The sequence below is a fragment of the Lichenostomus cassidix genome, chromosome 4 (assembly GCF_008360975.1).
Source record: "Lichenostomus cassidix isolate B80296 chromosome 4, HeHo_3.0, whole genome shotgun sequence".
In the NCBI taxonomy this organism is placed as follows: domain Eukaryota; kingdom Metazoa; phylum Chordata; class Aves; order Passeriformes; family Meliphagidae; genus Lichenostomus; species Lichenostomus cassidix.
The window spans coordinates 43,505,728-43,517,574 of record NC_139484.1 but is presented as its reverse complement, the minus strand read 5'-3'; the positions used below and the strand labels follow the sequence as shown (position 1 = coordinate 43,517,574).

Genomic DNA, 11,847 nt, shown 5'->3' with positions numbered 1-11,847 from the left:
AACTGTAGAAGATTAAAAAAAAGTGTCAGATTTACCACTTGATTTATTAGCAAACATTATTTGTTTGTTAGATACAAAGTGCAACCTGAATACAGTGGCAGTACTACTGAACACTGCTCCTAGGTACATATCCTACATGAAGGAGGCTGTCCTCATCACTTCCATCATATTTTCAGAACCTGCCTTAGCGTTTTTTGCAAAACTGGTTTTTACTAAGCTGTCCTTAGTGAAAGAAAAAGAAATCAAGAGCAAGAAAACCAAAAGAAAGCTTAGATTGCTTTCATATGCCAACGAACCAGGTTTGGGGCTAGAAGTAGCAGGTCTGGCATTTCCTCTGTCTCCCCCTTCCCCTCTCTCTCCCCTCCCTATTTATTTATTGACCTCAGAATTCAATGAAGCCACAAGAGTGCACTGAAGAATTATTATCTACTTATCTTTTAAAAGCTACAACTTCAGGTGCTCTCATGATTACATGATATCTTGTAACTTCAGAGCTTGCAAGACCCAGAAAATGGATGAAAAAAGCAAGACAAAGGACATAAGTGGATATGTAGAAAGGAAATATTTTTTACTTTTTATTCAGTGACAAGGACTGTAATAAGTTTTATTTGTCATGTATTTGGCCTGCATATTCTAATTATAACTTACTCAGAGAGTTGTGTTGCAAATGAACATCTGGACTTTATCCATTCATCTGTATTGTTACTTGCTCTGTTTTTTATTCCAAATATATTTTCACATAACTCTGTACAGCGCTTCACATTCCCAAGGGAGTTGTTCCTACCAGATACTATTTACATGTCCGCCTTCTGCCTAGGCTTTCAGTAGTTTTTCCACAAATGTTTTCAAGCATCAGAAACAAAGTGGAAACATATCATCACACACAGTTAGGTTCACAGGATTCTGAAGTAGAGGAGAAATATGAAATTACTACACAGTTTTCAAATACAAAATAAACACTTTGATTACATGCTGGAGGGGAGAGAACTTTCTAATATTTTATCCCAGGACATTGTATTCTATCTGCTCTTGCTCAAAAAGATCTTGCAGTCTATTTAGAATATAACCTCTGTGATCTCAACAAAGAGATCATCAAACATATGATGTTTCCTCTGAGATTTAACAACTTGCCACCTAGACTGAAAGACTCTGTATTTTCTAAATCTTTAAAAAAGTCAACATAGATTAGAGGAATGGAAATTAATGCTGTTAGTCTTAGAGTTCAGATTCCTTGCCCACAAGACTTAAGGAAAATAGTTTTTAAGATAGCTATTCTGGGTTCTAACAGCCACTGCAAAACGAAACCCCAGAGTAGGAAAGGAGCTTCTTCAGAAGAGAAAGTCAAAAAGACTCTTCAGCAATAATTTTTGAGAAGATTCAAATGTTGGTATTTGCTTGTTTTTTATTAGTCTTAAACCTTATTACACACATCCTGCCAAATATCTATCGTACATCACTTTCATTAGAAATTCAAGGATATAAATTTATAGTTATATTTGAGTGCAATTTAATAGGACCCAGATCTTCAGGTCTTAGTAAAACAGAATATTGCAACATAAAATGTTTTTATACTTTATGTTAGTATGTCTTTCATTCAATCATCTTCCTTCTCAAGTGTCAACCATGCAAGATACAAGAAATAGACAGCTGTTTTACTCACAATTATTAAATTCCAGTGGGATAGCACTATTTTCCAGCACAACTTTAAATAGATATCTACCAGTACGTTATGAGAAGGCAGTAAAAATATTAACCATGTTAATGTAAAGTTATTAAACACCCTGGAAAACAACTTAAGAAAATTGGATTTAAAAAGTCATTGATGTAAACAATAACAAAAGACAACAAACCTACTGGGACAGGCTGCACATCATTAAAAGAAAAGATATGCTGAGGTATTGAAATACCGTCTTAAAATGTTGCAACACAGTTTAAGGACCAAAGATGACTTTAGCCTTATACCCAGCCCTACTGTGGCTCCTTATCTGTATTTCCACAGAACAGCTTAAATCTTCCAGTCCTGTGTGCAATGGAAAGCAAAAATGACACCCAACACTCTGCAATCACTGCTTGTTGTGTCAGGAGACTGAGAGCATTTCTAAGACACCTACTGACACCTGACAGATAACAATAACTGGAGTAAATATTAGACATTACCTGATACTCCAGCTCCCAGAAATAGATCCCAGCTGTAGGTCTTGTAATATTACTTTTAATCACTCAGTGGTCATTTTTACAACTTCCCTTTTTAAAGCATTTATCTACAGCGATTGAAAAAAAAACCACCATGGCAAGAGACATGACAGCTTAGTATCTCTCATACACTAACATTGGCAATGCTGATACTGTTCTTTAGATATTGAGTAGGCAGATTTGTTATTTGAATAGCAACCTAACCATATTTTGCCAGTCAACTACCACCATTTACATTTAACCAAAACCAGCTTTTCTGCAAGTGATAACACATAAGCATGCAATTGATACTGTTCTGGCAAATTCTTTAGAAAAATATATCTTTCATAAATTCTGAACCAAATTCTTCTCACCTTCTGCCTCAACTCTGCAAGCTCCTTGTTTTTGGCTGAAGCTGTAGAGCACCTAGTAGAAAGCAAAGCAGAAATGTGATTCTCCCTTTCCAGTACCACAATTACTAGGAAAGAAGCTCCTCTTTCATATAGCCAAATGATTATTTCATTGCATTAGTAGTGTTTTCAAGGGAGAACACAAACTGCTAGTCATTCAGATGTAATCACATTTCACCTCTCTTCCCTTAATTATGGCTTTATCTGCAGTTTACTAACAGAAAACAAGTTAAAATGGAAATAGTTATAACTAAATTAAAAAATGTATGGTTTTTATTTACCATCTTCACCAGAAACAAGAGCAGTATCTCTTACCAGGAACAGTTTCATAGTCTTTGGAGAGAGATGATGAAAGACAGAAGCATGAATTACTTATAAATTTATATTTTCCATCTAACAATGCAATAGTTGTTTCTTGCTTTTCGATTGACATCCCTTCATACTGTTGTGTTCTGCAGAACAATAGAGGCAGTTGTAAAAATGAAATGAGTCACAAGCAACATGTGACTTGGGGCATGCAAGGCAGAGCTGACGATATCATTTGTCTCAGCTGCCAAAGGGTGTAACAGAATCATGTTTGTTTACTGCTTGAATCCATAATTTTGCTGTTGAACTGAACACATTTTTTCTTTTTGAAAGGAAACCATTATGTAACACACCATGTTTCTCATAACTTACCAGTAATAAGTTACATTTTGGTTATCCCTAACGTGTTCATGATACAAGACACTATTCATGTATTGAATCATCTCATAATACGGATGTGACAAATCTCCCTGCTGGATCAGCAGGTAAAGATTAGTTCCTCCATGTTGTTGCAGAGCAGAAAGGCCTTGAAAAGTGAGGGCCTTGCTACCCTTGTAAAATCCTTGTTCATTTCTGTTACTTTGGCTAACTAGAAAAGAATTCAGGGAACGACTCAGCTAAACTAGAGGTGAAAAACAAGTTACAAAATTGTAAAATAATTATCAGAACCAATAAGTGCTCACACCATGGGGCTCATAGTTGGCTACATCTGATGCCTGTTCTTTTGGTGGTCTACGGTGGTTGGTTAAGCACATTTGTTGTGCCTCACAAGTATGTAAACTCATAACAAACAATTTAAGAGCCCTAGATTTTTGCAATAAAATGTCTTTGCCATACCATTGTAGAGATCGTGTATTTAATGCTGTACCATGTAAAAGGAACTTGGCTGCTATGGCAACACACCTTTGTGATTCAAGGTATATTAATTTTAAATTGAAACTGCCTTTCTCTTCTAGAATTCTGATCATTTTGAACCTACTTAGGTGGGCAAGTAGACAGAAACCCAGTTTTAATTGCTTTTTTCCCCCCTACTTTTCAGTACTTTTCAGTTTTTCCCCCCTACTTTTAACACTAGCTAAAGTTAACTAAACTGGTGTGGTTTTTCTCATCTCTTCTGGTTAAACGGCTAATTATCATCTACCAAATCTTTGCAGGCTAAATGCAAAATCCCTTTAAATGTCAGAGCATGTGCCTATTATACATTGTCCATTATATAGTGGATACCTGAGGCACTCCCATTCATGTAAGGTACTGGATTAGAAAACAAAAACAACAAAAAAACCCAACAAAACTTAAAAAAACCACCATGAGAATTATTTTTGCCTAACCAGTAAACTGTAAATCAAGTATTCTAGATCAAGAAAAATAAAGGAAGAAAGCAGCTTGAGCAGAAATGAAATGTCCATAGTGAAATTAGTGCTTTCATGCCAAATGAAATCTCCATCGCTCTCAGTGTCAAGATTTCTTTCTTAAGTTTAATAATCTGAGAACATCAGCACTCATGACCGTTTCTCCCAGTATTTTCTGATTATTAAAATCCTTCTGAGGCTGATTCTAAAAAGTTAAATATGAGTGTTGTTAAATGATATACCAAATGCACATATTGTTTTTTCCACAAACAGTTCTAGAGCAACATTTCTCTGGCAAAGCATGGAAAAGCACACCAAAGCTTTTCCAGAGCAGCTCTGTCAGTCAAGGTTCAGCTGAATTTTAAGTGATGTTTGAATACACATTAGCTCAGCTGTAGTTAAAAAGAAAGAGTAGTATTGAAAAGGTATTCTTGTGAAGTTGTACCAGAAGATGTCTGGAAATCATCTGTCATCACTGTCATCTTAGCATGCTGACAAGATGAGAAATGACCATTCTTCTTGCCCTCTTGTCCTCAAGTTAAACTTCAGACTTCATAATCTTTCTTTGGCCAAAATAAACCAGTTTTTGAAGTTATCACAAGCCTCAAGGCTTGGATTTAACCACTGAATGATGCAGAATTGCTTGTGATACAGACACAAGTGCACGACTGAATGCCTTTCAGTTCAAGTTGCACAAACAGGGATAGCAATGAGGTGACCTTCTAAGCTCCAGTAACTACTACATGCATACTCTTTGCCACTTCCTACTGTTAAATACAGCAGCAGGACCCTGAGCTAATGTGTCACATTTTGCAGGCTGGGTGGTCTTAGGAGCATCCAGGGTGAATTACCACAACTCAGTAGTAGCACAGTCCTGGTAGTCACTTACTAAGCCGTGTCAGTGCCCTTCTGTAAGATTGTATGGCCATGTACAAGCTGCCATAAAGAACAGAGTTTTTTATAGCAGTGATTATTTAATTTTATAATTTTTATAATATCTACGAGGCATGTAGGAATTTTTTTACTAATAAGAAATCTCTGGATGAATTACTCCATATCTTACTCTGAGGAAATTTCACATGTAAATAAATGCCTAGAACAAAGAAGCTGGTAAATTAGATACATAAATATATATAGTCCAAAAGATTAATCAAAAGGCTTATTTCTACTGATGTGTGTTTCAGCATCATTTTCAGCAGTTCAAAAAGATAACTTGGCTGTATTAGGAGGAAACAAATACTTTCAAGATGTTCCTGCATATTAGTATTCATGGAACTTGCAGCTGAGACTCATTGCAGAAGGGCCACAAAACCCATTTTCTTGAAAAACAGCAATTTGGTCACTAACTTAAAAAAGCTTCATAAGCAAAAAAACATAACCACATTTAGTTTGGCAAGTCACACTAACTTATATCATACATTATTCTGATCCAGTGGCATTGTGTACATTCTATTCCACTAAGACCCGGGAAAAAGAAAAACACCAGAAGAGTCAATATTTCTTGACTGACAAGGCTATAGGAATTCATAAAAAACAGAGGTGACCAGAAAAAAGAATTAGTATCAGCTCTAAAGAAAATAGTTATAGAGCTCTAGGTTCCGAGTCCTTAATAAAGGCTCAAGGCTTATACTGAATCATTAGATATGGGACTGAAGTGTGAAAGCTTAAAATAAAATAAATTTTAAAATAATACTAGTTAAAAACAATAATAAAAAATATCTGAGAGCTGTAAGTTTCATCCTGTACCACTGTGCCCCATTCTCCCACTCCTGTCCCCCCCTCCTCTTTCTCTGCGTAGCTCTCCTGGCTAGATGAGATTGGGTTAATGAAGTAGGACAAAGTCCAAGTGAATATTTGTATACAAGCACTGTTATTTAAGAAATAGGTGCTCAAATTCCTTCAGAAGTAGAAATGCTTGAGATCCATCTTCATGTTTGTTTTAATGCTTAAGCATTCGCTCTAGCAGTACTGTGATGGAAAGTCACTTAAACTAGTCTGTAAAACCTAAGAGACAGCAGAACACGTGCAAGTCTCACCTTCTCTGGCTGGCAGCCGTCAATCAATCAGTCATAAGCAAAAAGAAAAGAAAAAGTCTGACTTTCAAGAGGGGAGAGCTACGCATTGCTTTGGCTCAGAGCAGGGGCAGAATAATTCCGTACCACAGGCGGAATCGTAACTCCTGACTCTTCACTTGGGGGAGAGGGAAAGAGCGAGAAGGAAACCTTTCCTACCCTCCCAAACACATCTCCTCTCCCCGGGGTCCTTACATTTTGCAGACCACTTCAAAGGGACTTGTGCGGTGCTGCTGGCACGGAGGGTTTCAGGAGCTGAGGGATGATAGTGCTGAGCCCCGAGCAAACAGCAGGACAGAGAGTGCCATCGAGTGGCAACATTCCAGCAATACACTCCTGAAAATCCCTGCTAATGAAGTGCTCAGCAGCCCGTTTTGTAAGGTCCGAGAAACTTTTAATCCTTAACTCTAACTTTTTAATGGTTAAAGCAGGGTGCATAGAGAGGAGACGCTAATTTTTGTCTTATTTGGGCTTGATCTTTCAACGTTTTATTGGGAAATATTCCTACATGGAAGAGGGGGAAAAAAGAGAGTGAAAAGAAGTCATTTAACCACAATTCACACTAGAACAGAATCAAGCAATAACTTTTAGTCTACCAATACTAGAACCTAACCAGTTTTTGAAGCAATGGTGAAGCTTTCTATTCTGAATACATCGCAACACTTCTGAAGTTGCAAAAAAAGCTATGAGCAGAGTTAAAACAGTACATATAAGCCCCTCTACCAAATCCTCCTTCTTTCTTAGAAAGCTACCAATAAGTTGAAATTAAGGAGATTTTAATTATTCTAATTAAGTCTCTCCCAGAATAATTAAGACCTTTAAGTGACCTTTCAGTGACACTTATATCAGTGTTAATAGAACTGGTCTCTGAATAATGTTTAGCTGTAGGCTTGGTCTTAATACACATGTGCACACTGATCAATTTTATAAGGACTGTACTGTCAACAGCTTTGTCTATAAAATGAGATCCACGTTTACTATTTTTAGTTAGTTTGGTTGTTTTTTTCCTAAGAAAATTTAACTGCTGCTAGTCTTCTCTCAGATATGTAGCCAGTGTGGCAAGAGCTGTTTTTGTGGTTTGAAATCTACTAGATCATCATAATATTCAGATAATACCCAGGTGGATAGTTAGTGACAGAAGAAAAATGGCTTATATTTTCTAGGACTGCAGCATCATACTGTGCTCAAAACAATCATAATGCATAGGGGCCCTTTATCATTTGACAGCACAGGAGATGAAAGGGGATTATTCATTAAGTTCACAGATCCTGGGCATGATATTTTCTGGGTAGGTCACAGCATGTGCACAGCTGGATTTTGAGTGCTCAGAAGACCATATTTGCTAGCAAGGAATATATTCTCTCCCTAGTATCACCACACATAGTAGCTGCAAACACTAAAATTTAACTTGAAGGATATGTACACAGGCCACGTTAAGGTAAGAGCGAAAAACAGACTTAAAAAAAAAAAAAAAAGAGTACTTCAATGATACCTATCTGAATGGCAAATGGAATAGAGAGAAAAAAGTGAAAGTTAAAACTGATTAATGAGAATATAACATTAGGAGACACATGACATGTCTGTCTTTGGCTTCATGGGGGAAAGGTATTTCATTCATTGCATTATGGGATGCTATACATTTGCCCAACCAGTGATACTCTGTGCATATGTATGTTTTTATATATATATAAAATATATATATATAATTCAGAGTTATTTCTTTTTTGCAGTGTTATTTTCTCCTAAGAATCAGAAAATAATTTATTGCATAGTCACCTGTTTCTCACATCCCTACAAATTTCTATGGAAGTGCTAGTTAGTACTTCCTTCCCTTAGCTCATTGTTGGGTTAAAAGTACTCCTAAGTTTGAGACAAGCACAAGCTTCATTTAATTTCCTAATTATTCTGTCCAATTAATCAGAAGATAGACAACAAAAATAATCTGACTTCATCCTGCTTCTCCAAAATTTCTGTTCCCCAAGAAACTTTCAGAAGAAAAAACTAAACTAATTCATGAAAAAGAGTCTGTACTTAATTTTTCCTTGTCATATCATCTTGTCATGCTAGGGAGCTGCCTAACCAGATACCACACACAGACAGGAGAATACTCTTGTCAGAAATCAGTGTAGTCTCTGAGAATAAAGTGTGTTTTAACAACTTGATGCTAAAATGAACTTGGTAAATGAATATTTACTGTTTCTGAAGAGTTTTCTTTTACAGAAATAATACACTTTGCTCATAAACCCTTTGGATTTCAAATTAATTTCTACTTGAAAATGGAGACTAGGTGCTTATATAAGCAATAGATTTTCAAAACAGTGGTTAAACAGTATTTTGCACAGTATTTCTGATAAAACATTAAAAGAAGCTAACAATTCTAACAAGTTACAACGTAAAATGAGCCAGACGTGCTCCAATACAAGAAGCTTGAGCAGCCTTTTTTTAATTTGGCAAATTATATCCTCAAACAAGAGATAAAAATAACACTGAAGAACTTTTTTAACCTTTTTTAATGGAAGTTTTCAAATAACGAGGTTAAAGTTTCACAAAACAAAACCATTTTATTTTCTTTGTATTTCATCTCAGGGGTTTTGGGGTCTAAAGGTAGACTTTATCCACGTCCCAAATACTTACCATTAAAAAAATGAGTATTTTGTTATTAAGAAATCAGCATCATAATGTTAGTGCACAGGGTAGGACAATGGTTTTACACTGACATTTTTGGTCCATTAGTTTTTTGAGTCAGATACAAAATGTTGGTTTCTCCATATGGGCCAGCTGTTTCCTGTCTGTATTCCTGTCTGAAGCACTGAATATGCATAGCAAGACTTGTATGTAGTACACATACAGTGTTCTGCTTTGTCCCAAACTCCATGATCCTTGGAACTTTTCTCACAGCAGCCTACACAGTGGGAAGCCAGCTGGAAGCAGGCAGAATTACATTTGACCTTCCAGCCCTTTGCAGATTTCCCATGACTTTTCTGCTGTCCTCAAGGGGCTTTTTTTGCTTTACACAAGCCAGCATCACTTCTGGACAACTTTCAGAAATATAGCACCAGACCATGAATCACAGGTATTCATTAACGAAAAGCTGATAGAAACACACCCAATATTTCACCCTCAGGAAAGGGTAACCTCTTACAGTCAGGTAGCAGCTGAAATACTAAAAAGATACTGATACCTGTTTTTCTAACTGCATTTATCATGTTATTTCCCTTATTTCTTATTTTCATAAATCACATAGAGAGGTGAAAAGGCAGTAGATATAGTTCAGAACTATATAGTTCAGAACTATTTTAATGTGCCAAAATTTAAAGCTCAAGCAGAATTGAGCCCCAAACTTCAGGCAGTGAGATTCTATTTTGAGAAACACAATCAATTTTTAGTTAAGTGGTGCATGAAAAGAAGTGTATTTCACATATGGAATCCCTTCATTTACCTCTCTTAAGGAACAACAATATTTTTTATATTTCATTTGTTTACATAAAGAGCAACATGCTAAGCTCAAAATCTAGAAAGAGTAATCTTGCAAGTAAAAGACAATAAAAAATATAAAGAAACCCAACAAAAATCTCCAATAAGTAGTTAACTTTTTTGTCTTATTAATTCTTATACTAGGTTAAAAAATACTAACAGACTATGAAATAGAAGAATTGTGTAATATGAGCCTATTTCTAATCTTTCAGGCACTTGTCACACATTTTTGGTGAATTGCTTCCTTCTTTTTGGGATTAGAGCTTTCCAACAAGAGTTGATTCTGTCTACTCAGATTACTCATATCCAAATATCATGGCACTAATTTATGTTATCAGCTGCTGCTTTTCACTTCAGGAGCAGCCGTTCTCTGCCGGCTTCATCTCCTTCACAGCTGCCAAAAATTGGGTTCTACTTCAGCTAAGTACTTACTGCTTACTATTTAGCTGAGTGGCAGTTTGAGAGTGAGAGATGAAAATTTCAATTTGTATTTCTCCTCCCAATCTCACTATGTCAGATATTTACAGACAGTTCTTTAGTGGCTGATAATTTCATTAGTTTTCAGGAATAAAATTGTGCATTCCATAATTTTTGGCAGGCAGTGGAATCAGGTGGTTGCTGCCTTACCCATGAAGACAAGAGTCCAGCTGCAGTTTGACCTTGTCTTAGCATTGCCTAGAAGTATAGTAACTAAGGGGTGCCATGAAAAGAAACATCTGCAGAGCAGAGCTTCTAGTCTTATTGCTTAAAGTATGAGAAAATGTATTTAAATAGGCAAAGCTCTCTGAAGGCACAAGATCATAGCTTGGGTAAGTGTCTCAGCAGAATTCAATATAATACTTGTAAAGTTAAAGAAGCCAACACATGAGTTTCAGTAATTTTAACACTTAATGCATCTATATTTGCAGAAAGAAACTCACCATAAAGTACATCTCACTGTAGCTATACGTCATAAAGCCAAGCACTTCCCACAGCAGGTAGTTTTCCTCCTTTAAAGCCAATTGAGCCATAGCTGACTCATGACAATGTGGTTTTCTCACATGTAGAAACTCTGGAGTTTCACACCAACTATTCAGCTTTAGATTCATAGTTTAATAACTCCATTTCACCCTCCTTAGAGCCCTCAAAAAGAATTTTATGTAATTTCCCAGTATTTAATCCAGGGAAAATCTGTGTTTGTGTTCAAACTCAGAGGCATTCTTTCAGGCAAAATGTATCTCCCCGTGGGCCTTAGATTTTCCCTGAACTACATCCAGACAGGACCTCTGTTCAGAAATTATTGTCTGTAAAACCTTATTGTTAGCACAAACACTGTTGCCATTCCTATAACCTACTCTAAGATAATTCTTTATAACAACAATAGACATAAATAAAAAACACTCTTAACTCTCTCAGCATTTTTATCCTCTAAGGGGACTCAGAGCTTTGGTTATTCCCAAATCTCTTTATTAGTGACTACTCACAGCTGAGACCCATCTTAATTGGACCTGGCAACTCTCCACGTGCAAAGATGTCCCTAATTATTTGTTTTGTGGTCTGGCTAACTCTTCCAAGGTCAGGGATGTTTGCATCCTCCTTTCCAAAGATTTATAACAAATTCTCTTGTGCTGCTTTTGGCCTGGGTAAAGGAAAATTTTTGTGCAGAGAATATATTTGCAATATTTTCACAGTATAATTACAGAATTTTGAACCAGAAAGTTTTAAGGACCAAATATTTTTCAGAATATAAGGTGGGGTGGAAAGTCCCTGGTGTTGTAATATTAACTGTGTTGGAAAAAAACCAAACAAACCTAGTTTGTAATCTATAGAATTGTGTTCCAAAAATTCAAGCATGAATTAAATGAATTAAAATCCCAAACAAGCAAATAATAAAACAACTTTATGAAATAATATATAAATAATATATGTGAAAACCATTTAAAATTATGAAAAGTTTCCTAAGAATAAAGTAATGTTTCTAAAACTACCATAAAATTACTAGTTGCAGGTTATTTACGTGAAATATCTTGCTGTACTGATATTTGTTTTCATTGCTCTGGTTACAGGGTAACAATTTCTTTACAA

The 11,847-nt window shown here is 35.9% G+C and overlaps 1 long non-coding RNA gene across 1 annotated transcript; it reads right to left on the bottom strand.

The window, feature by feature from the left end:
• Positions 1 to 556: 556 nt before the first annotated feature.
• On the bottom strand, positions 557 to 11,123 carry LOC146438343 (uncharacterized). The gene is made up of 3 exons (XR_014852065.1): positions 10,704 to 11,123; positions 2,547 to 2,598; positions 557 to 903 (listed from the first exon to the last, which is right to left on the bottom strand). It is a non-coding gene; the product is annotated as an uncharacterized LOC146438343 (long non-coding RNA).
• Positions 11,124 to 11,847: the final 724 nt, after the last annotated feature.